Source organism: Xiphophorus couchianus, chromosome 10 (genome assembly GCF_001444195.1).
Source record: "Xiphophorus couchianus chromosome 10, X_couchianus-1.0, whole genome shotgun sequence".
Lineage (NCBI taxonomy): Eukaryota > Metazoa > Chordata > Actinopteri > Cyprinodontiformes > Poeciliidae > Xiphophorus > Xiphophorus couchianus.
Genome location: NC_040237.1, coordinates 2,134,383 through 2,147,495, shown reverse-complemented (window position 1 = coordinate 2,147,495; position 13,113 = coordinate 2,134,383). Strand labels below are relative to the sequence as shown.

Below are 13,113 nucleotides of genomic sequence, written 5' to 3'. Positions count from 1 at the left end.
TGTGACCTTTCCCCGAAACAAACAAGCGCACTCATGAACCCGCTGCCATTTAAAAATGTAATATTATAAATATATAACAGTGGTTTTAGTTGTAAATTGAGTACAATTTATAATACCTGCTTATAAAGTGAGCTAAAGTCTTCCGAGGAGCAATTTCAATAAATAACATTGACATTAGTCATTCATTGTCATTACTAATATGAATTTTTGACATAAATTAAGCAAATTTCATTCTTTTTTTACCTACTGATGCATATTTCAACAGCTGATGCCTCTCCGTGAAACCAAACAGCAGAGTTATTGTTTGAGAGCTGATGTATTCTGACTGAGCATCAGAGTGACGCGCCACTCGCAGCAATATTGAGACAAAACAATAGACCCACATAATGCCCTGAGATGAAAGTGGCCACTGTGAAAACGGACAGAGCAGTCGTTTCACTCAGATCGGAGTCTGTGTGTGAACATGAGGTCACGCTTTGTGTAAACTTGGCCGAAAGTGGCGTCAATGAAGCCCACCGGCGTCTGACAGTCGTGACTCTACACTTTTCTACCCACTGTGGTTGACTCAGAGGTGATGGAGCAAGTGATGCAGTTTCAGAAATCCTGGGTTTGCTTGGAGCCTTAAAATGTATTGAAACAAGGAGATAATGCATTGTGATAAGTCTTTGTTGATGAGTCAGTAATGAGTAAGGAGAATAACGTCAGCTGAATATTTCAAAGATAAATGTGAAGACAAGTAAAACAATTAACAGAGAACAGCTTTTGACTGTTACAAATGTATTTGGAAGTATATAACAGTTAGAGAGCAGCGTATAGAAACTGCAAACTTTGATATTTAATTTAAAAGTAAAATAATGACTAACAATAATCCATCATTTTATTTTTTTATTGTTTTGTTTTTTCTTTTTTTAATTAGCAATTGTCATAATGATTAACTAGACTAGAAAAATAATACTGAAGTCTGTTGAAAAACTATACTGAGGATGCACAAAAACCTGACAATTCATAAAATGAAGAAAGGAAAGAAAATACAAAATAAAATAAAAAAGTACAATTCTAGTTATTATTAGTAGTAGTAGTAACTATTATAATTTTAATATAAAAGAATTATTAATATTATGACAACCTTATTATTAATATTCTTAGAAATAATAAAAATAATGATAATTATTTTTTAAATAATAGCAATTATTATATAATAACAATAGTAATAATAGTAATTATTATTGCATAGTAATAATAAGACATTTTTCTTATTAAATATGTTAATAATAGCTGCTATTATTACTATTGTTATTATAATAATAATATAAAATTATATTATATAATATTGATAATAATAATAATAACACATATTATTAAATCTATAATAATATACATATTTATTACTATAGATAATATAATATCTATAATAATAAGAATTATTATAAAAACTATACATAACTATCTATCTATCTATCTATCTATCTATCTATCTATCTATCTATCTATCTATCTATCTATCTATCTATCTATCTATCTATCTAAAATGTATATATAATTACATTTTGTGTTTATGTTTAGAATACCCAGTTCTGTAACATTTCACCTTAAATAATCAGCTCAGTCTGGTCCTCTTTGTTGAAATACAGTACAGAATATTACAATAAAACAACAACAAAAATTAATTTAACATTAAATTGATTGGTGTGTCTGGAGACTTTATTTAATAACATTGACCTGAGTTTTAATTTGCGTCCCTCTGATGGACCAAACCTGACAGGCGGTTGATGCAGATGGACACTTTTTTGGGCAACATTTCCAGACTCAAATAAAAAATCCTAAGTAATTTACATTTAAAATAGAATCAGAATGAATAAAAACCTCCTTTGTTTTTATGGACTAATGGAAATTCTCCTGTATCTGTTTTCCTTTTCCTCGCCCGCTCTTCAAGGCAGCCGCATCTCGCCCTTATTTCCTGCCATTGTTCTGGATGTACAGGATCGCATATGAGGAAGCTGTCAGTACTGCAGACGCAGCAAAAAAAGAAAAAGAAAAACTTGATTTAACTTTTCACACCACAACAGAGAATGAACAGTGGGTAGAAAAAGACACGTAATTTCTAAACCTGTAATCCTTTCTGCAGGGGCTGTGATTATGTTTCCATAAAAGTATGATTTAAGTGCCACAGTCACTTCAAATGACAGTGTAAGAGAAGAAAGCCATGAAGGAGAGGACAGTAAAATAAAGAAAACCTATTCGCAATGGTGTTCTTGTTAACTACGTTTACGCTTGTCGTAGACTTTTACAAGCTAAAACCTCCAAGCTGTGACAACTCTAAATGCTTTAGTCACTATCCCACTGAAATTATTTAGCTTTGCAGCACAAGAGAATGTACATATCACATGTCTTATGTCAGGCTACTTCCTAAAATGACTGTGGACATCTTTTGGTGTAATGTGACTGGACAGCTCCAGAATGTACTGAGTTGTGCATAAATTATGTAATAAACTGAGGAAATGTTCATGCTGGGTTTTCTTCATTCTGCCAGAAAATAAGCAATCTGTGCAAATTTTACATCACAATCAGCATGTTCAATCATTGTTTTTAGATTAAAATTACTGCGGGAACTTAAATTGAAAAAAATAAATAAACAGTTTTACTGCATCATGTAATTTGTAATGCTAACCTCAGAGCTAATATGAGATTATGTGTGCAAGGTGAGTAAACTAAGGCTTTAAATTGAGTATTTTGAATAGATTAAATCATCTTGTAAAGCATCATGTGCTCTGTAGCATTTGATAGAGAAGCTATTGGATGCTTTAACACGATAAAAACAACAAAAAGAGCATATAAGAAGACATTTAAACCTGTTAGAGTAGTATACAGAATGTAATTCATATTATACTCAGGAACAGGACACAGAACAACCCAGAAATAAAACACAGTTGTTCTTGCATGTAGCTATGGTGTATTTGACTGAACTCATGCTGGTCATTGTATGCCTCTCTATTTCTATTTTCTCTGTCTTATCTGGGTAGTTTTATTCAGCTGTTCCATAGTGAGTTTTCTCCAGATGTAATCATTAAGGTCCGCATAATTCCTTTAAAAAAAATCTTAGGCAATAAGTTAATTTGTACATCCAATAAAATAAAAGTAAATCCAGGGAACCCAACAAATTAATTCAGGTGAGCAGGTAAGCTTAGAAAACTATGGAAGCCTGTTTCCGCCACTCTGTTAAAAAAATAAAAATAAATTATCTCATTATAATGAGATAGTATCTCAAAATAATGAGTTACTATCTCATTATTTTGAGATACTATCTCATTACTTTGAGTTACTATCTCTTTATTTTGAGTTACTATCTCAATATAATGAGATAGTATCTCAAAAATAATGAGATAATTTTATTTATTTTTTTTAAGAGTGGCGGAAACGGGCTTCCATAGAAAACAATGTGCATTTAAATCAATAGAAAATAAAGCAAATGAAAATGTAATTTAAACTGATACTTAGCTTGATAAAGAAAATATACTTTATTAATGTAATGAATACTAAAAAGTATTATTTTGTTAGGTAATAATCGGTTCGTACAAACCTCGTGCTTTCCCCCCCTTTTTTTCTTTTTATTCAGGCATGCGCGGGGCACTTCTCTGTAAATGTGGGTGGCGTTGTTTGTATGAAGGCACGGGAACAGCTGAACAGCTCGCAACGGCTTGTCCCGTGTGAAACGTGATGACAGCTCCCCGTACGGAGACCCGGCAGTCACCCGTGGATCACCGTGGGCCACCTTCTTCCGTCGCCATGCTCTCTTGACCTGCGGGTTCGTCCAGGGAGACGCGGCTCGGTTCAATCCGTGGAGACGCGTAGCTGCTGAAAAAAAAAAGTTGTGTCGCTGAGGGGAGGCAACTGCCACAACACCACCACCACCTCCTCACATCACCGGCCTGAAGAAGAAGTTGGATATCTAGTCTGACTGGGTCTAACGGCCGGATCCAGGGACTCCAACAGAAACAACTCACAGGTAAGAAAAGCTACTAAAACCGTAACCCAAACCCAGGATGAACGACGTGGTTCTTTTTTCTTTCTTTAAACACGAACAGCTTCAGCTTGGTGGACATTTTCACGTTTTTCTTTTTCTTTCTTCTTCTGCTGAAGTAAATGCGCAGCAGACATAGTTTATTCTGCATCCTGTGGACGGACCCTGGACGGATCAATGGCGTGAGGTGAATGGGAGTGAACAGCACTAATGCTGCAGACGGAGAAATCACCCTGCTGGGTGTCAGCTGTGGCCTCTGCTGTCAGTTGTTCCATTATGTGAACACACAGTCTCACACCAACTCTAACCACAAACACCTAAACCTTATAGTTCAGATCAGCTAGTTGCATACAGTCAGGGGATTAATTAAAAATTAGTGTTATATGGTAGTTGTGTATAGTATGATGCAGTGCAGTGAGAAACTGTTTTGTCTCAATTCAGTTTAAAAGTATTTCATTATCAATGAAAGGTCATAATTCCTATTGTTTAAGTGTCTTGAGAGATTTGTGGATGGTGATGTTAGCATGTCACTGCAATGATATGCTAACAGCTCAATAGCTAGGCAGCAGAGCCAATATTTCATAGTAACATGTCCTGGATGACACTGTCAGTTGTTGGCAATCACTGCCAATCCACCTAATTTACTTTTGCTGCTCCTCTTTAAGTCCTTTTGAGACGCTGGAGTAGGGGATATGATCCGTGGCCATTATGATTGGTGGAAGAAATAGTTTGAACTTTCTGTTTCTCTCTCTGCATCCACAGAGTTTCCTTTAGGATTTAGCTATAAATCTAATAATAACTGCTTGCTTTTACTTTTTTTTTTACATACTGACATTTGCTGATGCTAGCATAATAATAAACCGTCATTAACATCTCAGGTGCTCAAATAATAACTGGACTACAGCACAATTTTTTGTCTTAATAAGTTGAGTGAGCAGTTGAGGTTTTATTTGTCCAACTTATTTTATTATGCTCAATTGTGTTTGATAACCAGAAACATTAAAGGGTGACAAAAAAACAAAAATTTACCTGTAATGTGCAGATACTCTATAACTCGTGCCCACCTAGGGCTGGACAATATATAAACAACAATCCATATATAGTGATAGAAACATGATGATCATTTTCAATAGATAATGTATATGATAGAATATTGAGTAATTTCACTGAACTCCAATCCAGAACCGCACAGCATTCTGGGGGATGTAGGCAGAGGAAAGACTTTAGCCGTCCAACCTCTCACAGCCAGCTAAGCAAAATTGGTAGCATCAACTAACTCACTCACTCTTTGGTTACCTAGCAACTCACTCACTATTTAGTTACCTAGCAACAACTGTTGGGTAACTTGCGCAGCAGCAGTTTCAATTTTTGCCAGCGTGTCTCATAACGGCTTAAAATAAACAATTACGTCATGGAGTGAAAACTGTGGAGGAAACAGGAAAGTCACGCCACCAGTTTGGTATTTCAGATATTTAAAACAAAAAAAAGTAATCAGTAATTATTGATATTGACTGATTTGAAACGTTTATATTGTGACACCCACCTTTAACACTGTTCTGACTTGCATTTAATGACCATCTTCTCAGATAAATCTGGTCTATTTGTTATCACAAACAGCGAATCAGGCAATCACATAGCAACAACTAAATACATTAATAAGTATTAAAATGCGGTGAAGACAACTTGCAAAAGTTCAAACTGAACATCAGCGTGGCAGAGAACGGGGATTTAGTCTGACAGATGGATGGCGATCAAAGAAAGACAGTAACTGCTTAATTAACCAACTTGTTATAAGCAAGATTTGCAGAATACCATTTCTGAACGCAGAACATGTCGTAACTTGAAACAGATGGGCTACAGCAGCAGAAAACCACACTGGGTGCCACTTCTGTCAGCTCAGAGCAGGAAACTGAGGCTACAATTCACACGAGCTCACCAAAACTGAATGTTACCAGATTGTAAAAACATTGCTTGGTTCAATGAGAGTCGGTTTCAGCTGCGAGAGTTTAAGGAAGGGTCAGAATTTGGTGTAAACAACATAAAAGTATTGATCAATGATGTAGCATAAGTGTGGGTTGATTACCATTGTCAAGGTTTTGAAATGTCGCAGTTTCAAATGTGTATTTTTTCCAATAGTTTACGACCCTTTTAATGAGATGAAGAAAAGGCTTTAGAGGAATCAGTCGCTCTGCCTTTCCCGTCCTCTGTGTTTTAATCTAGTACCAATCTATTTTCTATTTTCTCTTGGCCCGATAACTGAACCTTGGGGGACACCTTTAGCTTCACAAAGGATGCTGGAGGAGAGAACAGTAGAGAGGTGTTTCTTTCCTGGCTGTTAATTTTAAGGATTTATGTGGGTATTGCTGACAGTGTTGCATGACATAAACACAGAAAAACACACTGCTAGATTCAAAATGTAAATTATGTTCAAAGTGAGACATGATAAGACTTTGTTGTTCAAATGTTTGCTGACACAATCAGCCAGAAATATTGTTTATGTTTATTTAACCGTTAGAACAAGCTAATATCACCTGAGATGTTTTTAAAAATGTACTTAAAGACTTTATCTATCTGAGTTTTACCATAAAACAGTTTGATTCAGCCTCACCTCTGTGCTTCAGCAACTCGTAAAGGTTTTTAATGCATTTCTTACACTGAATTATTAAAGACCAACTGGGTCAGATATCTGAACATAGTAATGAAGAAATATGAGATCAGTGTTTACCTTTGTGTGCATTACATGTCTCACTGGCAACGTATAGTTGTTTGCTTAATAAATCTGATAAGTTGTGCTGTTTTGTGCAACTTAGAGATTAAACAGATGTAGTTCATCTTTACATACTAAACAAAAGCTCCAGTTAAAGTAAAAAAGATGTTGTCAGTTACTGAAAATACATGGAAACGGGTAGTGAAAAACTTTATTCGCTGAATTAACTTAGACATTTTTATGTTGTTCATGAAACTAGTTTATATATAAAAATTTTTTTTTACTTTTTATTCTAAATGTTATGAATGCCTGCATGTCACTGTACTTCAACTGCTCTCCTCTCTGCCTTACGTTTTTCAGACTTGCATTGTTTTTCATTAATCAGACGACAACTGAACTAGTTGGTATGTTTGCATTGATTTAATTAAAATCTGACAAGTTGAGAGCTTGTAACCAAGTATCATTAATCAACAGATGTGTTTAGATAAATAAATGACAATACTTTCAAACATTTTACACTCTGCCGTTATAAAGTAGCTTATAGTTCACAAAATGTTATTTATGTCACTAACAGTATCTGAATTATATCTTTTTATGTATTACGTCTGAAAGGATTTATTTTAAGAAAGCTGTAACAATTACAGTTTTTTGTGGCTCCTTTTACAGCTTGTATGTTTTGTAAAGCTCTGACCCATAAAATGTGAACAAGATCTATAATTAAGGAAAGCAGTTCAGGGTTTCCCCCAGAAAACTTGCTAAACCCGGTGCTCGGGGCGCTTGGGCAGCCATTCATCCAGCCGGCTGCCATGTTTTTGAGTTAAAAAATGTTTAGAGTTGTCAGCAGATTTTAAAATATCACCTGATAGTTTTGCATTATTGGAAAACTGGAAGAGTAATACCTAAATATCAACTATAAAGCCTTAAAAATGGCAATAGTTAAAAAAAAAACTAAAATAAATAAACAATTCTCAGCCTGGTGGGGGCACAAGTAAAGCCTGGTAACCCGCCAGGCTTATTACACACTGTGGGAAACCCTGCAGTCAACTTAATTTTTTTCCTGAGTATCTAGCTGGTATTAAATATTCTTAGCAGCAGAGCTGAGTCAATGTCACACCTTGTGTGAAAGAGCAGTTGTTGCTAACCACACTGCAAACTAAAAACCCACTTGTTCAGGATTGTATTTTGAAATGTAATCAATTACAAATTTATTGATGGAACCTGACTTAATGTCGTTTTTTGATTGTTGATTCTATGTTGCATTGTGTTTCTGTGTTTGATATGATGTGCCTTGCTGCTGAAATGTGCTATACAAATAAAATTTGATTTGATTTTGATTTGACTGCAAAAAAGAAAATGGAGCATATAGTCAAATTAAGTTAGTCAAACTTAATTTATTTACATTTGTTGAAAGTGAAAACTGAATACATTTACTTGAATAAGGTTAATTTGATTACTTGTAACAAATGAATTCATTTTTTAAAGTTTTAAAGTCTGTTTTCTTTTTTCAGAGCAGGATTTAGTTCAAATGTTCAAATTATATTAGCCATTAGCATATGTAGCATTAGTAGTTGCAAACAGAGATGTATCTGTGTATTCTTTTCAGAATATAGAAGCTTATCTTCACTCTCAGATTTTGTATTTGTTTCCAAATCTACAACAAACAAAAGTTGAAAGGTGAAAATGATAAAGCAGAACAGCTTTGCTGTAAAACATTCAGCCTTATTTTCTGCTCACTATTTTTTTTTAAAGTTGCTTGATTAACATCAAACATCTTCACAGAAAATTATTTTTATGACTTTTACATTTCTTTGCTCAATTTTAATCACCTCACTCGCACTGAAAGCAGCTAACTTTAAGTTTTTTTTCCAACCACGTCGGCACCGAACCGCAAGGTTTTCTTGCTAAGTTATAATGAAAACACGTTATAAAAAGAGCAACATTCAGTTTTTATGCTCCTTTAATCTGGAACAAACTTCCAGAAAACAATGACTTCCTCTAAATCAAGGCTGTTTTTGATTAAAATAACTGGAACATCATAAACTGTAGTCTGTTCTTTAATCTGTAATAATGGTTTAGCCTTTACTTTGCCACTTGCTTTTTGATTGTTTTTCCTTCTGACTGTGTAAAGCACTTTGAATTGGCTTGTTGCTCAAAATGTGCTCCAGAAACAAAATGGTCTTGTTTATCTAAAAATGTGGCAGTGGTAACATTTATTACTGTGTTTATAAAACACATCATTTACAGATCATGTGTTTAGTAAACTGCGTGAAGGGAAATGTAGTCATTTTAAACTTGATAAAAACATAATTGGAAGTTGAAGGAGGATCAGAAATATGGAAAGTTTTCCCCAGAAAACTTGCCAAGCCTGTTGGTTGGGTGCTAGGGCAGACATTTATCCAGCAGCCCGCCATGTTTTTGAGTTAATTTATTTTTTTAATTGACAGGAAATTTGAAAATATCACTTAATAATTATGTGTTATTGGAAGATTGGAAGATTAGTATCTGAGCACCAACTATAAAGTCTTAAAAGATGCAAACATTTTAAAAAAACTTGGTGGGGGCACAAGTAAAGCCTGGTGGCCCGCCAGGCTTATAATACATTGAGGGGAACCCTGAATATGGCAAGCATAAACTTTTCTAATAAACTCTACTTGATTCCTTGTCGGAGGAATCATTTCTCTGACTCACCATTGATCCAAAGATGATATTGCTTAGCTCTGCGGTTTAACCATGTTGTATAACCACGAGTATTTTGGCAATACCTGAATAGATTATTGCAGGGGAGGATTATAGCAAGGCTTGTCCTCTAAGATGATTCATAAATGCATTAGAAGAACTTTTATAGAATTATAAAGCAAATAGATTTTAGCAGAGTGCTCTAGAAATCTCTCAACATTGTCCTCAGTTCACCCCTAACCTTTATTAAAGTTTGAATTCCTGTATTTTCTGGGTTTCCCCACATTTCTCCGTGAATTCATGATGTTTCTGCAGCCAAGATATGATCCCATGTGAGAAATCTGTTGTGTAACAGCTCATATGCAAACTATTAGGACTGGGCTGTGTTTTTAAGGGTGCGGCATATCCCTGGGCACCTCTCTGGGGTCCTCCTTATTCCATACAAACGGTATCTATGGCAACACATCCTCGGCCCCTTTCGCAGCAAACATGCAAGCTGTTTCCTTCTCCCTCTGTGGAAAGGTTTATGCAAAAAAGAAAAAAAAGGAAGGCATTTCCATCCGCCCGGCTCCTGTAAACACATGCATGTGCGTCACACAGTCTAAGTCATTGATATTTAACATGTGCACGCTTTGGAGGGGGAAAGGAATGAAGAATATGTGACCAGAGGGAAGTTATGGGACATGAAGGCAACAACGTCAGGATGAGACGAGATTCGGAAAGCGGCCTGGCAGAGTTTCTCCGCCTGTGGAATGCTTGTGTGTTAGCCAGACTGCTGCAGAGATGCTGGAATGCAAACTAAATGAAAATGTGAAGAATGAGGTGGATTTATGCAGAGCCCCGTTCGAGCCAAAGAAAGAGTGTTTCCAGTCACTTTAAACAAACCCACCCAGGGATTTTCCTACAATCAGCAGCAACCTCTGCAGATTTCCAGTACCTCTGCTGTTGAAGACAATGGCCACTTAATGGTGCACAACATCTCAAATGTTCCAGGTAGTACATGTAAACCATTCCTATTTATAAAGATCAGAGTAGAAATTCTGGAAAGGACTGATGTAACTTTCAGTCAGAGACACAGCTGGTGAATTAGGGACATTTAGAAACTGTAGTCACATTTACACATTTAAGCAAATTTAAATTGGGGAACTTAGAGAGCACCTGACAAAAGCAACAACCCATATTGCATTCTAAAAAAACTGGTAAAGACAATAGAGGGACCAGTTTGTGCAAATCCTTTGTATCCTGCTCATCTTTCACCACTTCTCTGTGTGTGCGTACTGTGGTATTCACGCCTCTCAGTACCAAATATTTCAACAGCGTTTGGCGTCTTTAAGCATTTGACTCAGCTTGCCAGATGTTCTCTTTTCATCCAGCAGTGGATAGTAAAATGGAAAACATAAACTCTGGGCTGTATCAGAAGCAAAACTGACTTATGTTGAAATGATGAGTCCAGAAAATAATACAAACCTCCAGGACACTTCAAAGTTGTTTTCAGTTGTTTATCTTTTTTCAGTTGACCATTTAAAGCAGATTAATGAAACATAAAAGTACTAGATTTAGTTACCCAGAGTGGTGGTCCCCAGCTGTAGGCCCAATGTCCTGCATGCTTTAGACCAGTAGTGCCCAAAGTTGGTCCTCGAGGGCCGGCATCCTGCGTGTTTTAGTTCTCTCCCTGGTGGTAGTAACAACCTTCTCAGCATGTCAGTATTCTCCTAAGGCCTCTAATGAGCCATCATTTGGTCCAGGTGTGTTAAACCAGGGAGAGAACGAAAACGCAGGATGCCGGCCCTCGAGGACTGACTTTGGGCACCCCTGCTTTAGATGTTTTCATACCTTTACACCTGATTCAAATGATTAACCACTCATCATGTCATCAGGAGTGATCAGTCAGGGAACAATGAAAAGTTGGTGGACAGGAGGTTCTGAGGAGTTCAACACTACTGGTTAAGAGCAGTGAAATAGAAATCAATCAATCACATTGTGATGGTTTTCTTTGATGTCCAGCCTGCTGATTCCAATTTTGACGAATCAGATGTTGTTACAAAAGACTATAAAATGTACAGATGCAGGGTTTTCCCTGAGAAAACCGGCTAAACCCGGTAGTCAGGGCATTAGGGGAGTCCACAAGTGGCCAAATGTCTTTTTGTGTAAAAAAAAAAAAAGTTAAAAATCTGGAGGAGCATAATCTTTATTAGTTTATTTAATCACTGAAGAAAGGGAGACCTCTCAGTTTTGATGCTTTTAATTAACAAAAGAAACATACTGTTACTGGTTGACTGATTGGTGCATCAGTTTGTTAAAACCTTCTTGACCAATGACGTTAGTATTTCACAGTGTAGGAATTCATGCATGCCTCAGTTGTCAGCAAAGACATTACTGCTTAGTTATGTGAAGACATTTGGTATTACTTTCTGTTACCAAGACAACACTAAAGTCCTAATCATCTACTAACTGGGTCACTCCAAAACCCTAATTAATTTTTTTAGGGTGTTTCAAAGTTGGATTTGTTTCTTTGTATCATTGTCCATAAACAAAGTGTGATTGACCAAAGCAAACAGACACAGCAAAAACAGTCCATGACCGTCACAATTCCAGTGTTTTTGTGATGTTCTTTTTCTGAAATGTTAGATTTACACCAGATATAACATGGCTCACACTTCCCAAAATGTTCCACTTGTCAGTCAGACTCACCCCAAAACTCTTGGGGCTCACCAAGATGTTTTTTCGCTAGTGTAAGACGCGCCTTTGTGTTCGTTTTGGCCAGCAGTGATGTTGGCTTTGGAACTCCCACGTAATTTCCATCTATTCTGTTTCTTTCATGTTTCCTGAATCATGAACTCTGACTTTAACTGAGGCAATGGAGACCTGAAGTATTTATGATTTTTTTTTCTTTGTTCTTTTGTGACCTTCTGGATGAGTCGTCGATGCACTTTTGGAGCAATTTCAGTAGCCGAAAAACATCTGGCAAAGTTTACCACTCTTTCATGATTCTCCATAGGGATGTGCGATATGTAGGCCGATAACAATAACAAATTTTATTATTGCGATAAACAATAATATTGTTGTTTTGAGTAATAGTAATAGTAATGCAAGAACACATTGTTAAAGATCAATAAACTTTAAATTCTTATAAACATTTAACACTGGAACTGGACGACAACTTAAATAACCAAAATAAAAAAAATAAAAAACACATAAAATTAATTATTGTAAACAATATTGTCCTTAAAAAAAAGGGAGAAAAGAGGAAAACGATAAATCATCTAAATGAAAATTATTGAGTTTAAGTTATCATTTAGTTAATTGATTTAAAATTCATATTTATTGTGATGGGTGGCGATAATAATACATACATGTTTTTGGTGTAAAATCAACAATAAAAATAAAACACAGAAACTAATATTAATATTTTTTGACCTATTAAATAACCCGTAATATGATAAAAATGCAGTTTTGCTAAAAGTACAAGTCCAGGAGAGAGTTGAGTCCTGAATAATTGAATTTCATGTTTATTTTTGCACAAGCTGCATTTATTTGATAATTTACTGGGTATAGTTTTCATCTAGATTAGATATTTCTTTATAAAGAAGATACACAGTAATATCTACGCTGGTTTTGGTTTTGTCGTGCTGTCAGAGGGAATTCCTGTGGTATCGACTTTATAAACAAACGGTCATAAAATTTCTCCACATGACGGCTGTCAGCCGGCCGC

At 35.7% G+C, this 13,113-nt stretch overlaps 1 protein-coding gene across 1 annotated transcript in view; it reads left to right on the top strand.

The window, feature by feature from the left end:
* The first annotated feature begins 3,698 nt into the window (after window positions 1-3,698).
* dnmbp (dynamin binding protein) overlaps window positions 3,699-13,113 on the top strand; it is a 67,519-nt gene continuing 58,104 nt past the window's right edge. Inside the window, exon 1 of the mRNA XM_028029017.1 lies at window positions 3,699-4,003. The gene's annotated coding sequence lies outside the window, so the exon portion shown is untranslated. The remainder of the gene's footprint in view (window positions 4,004-13,113) is intronic.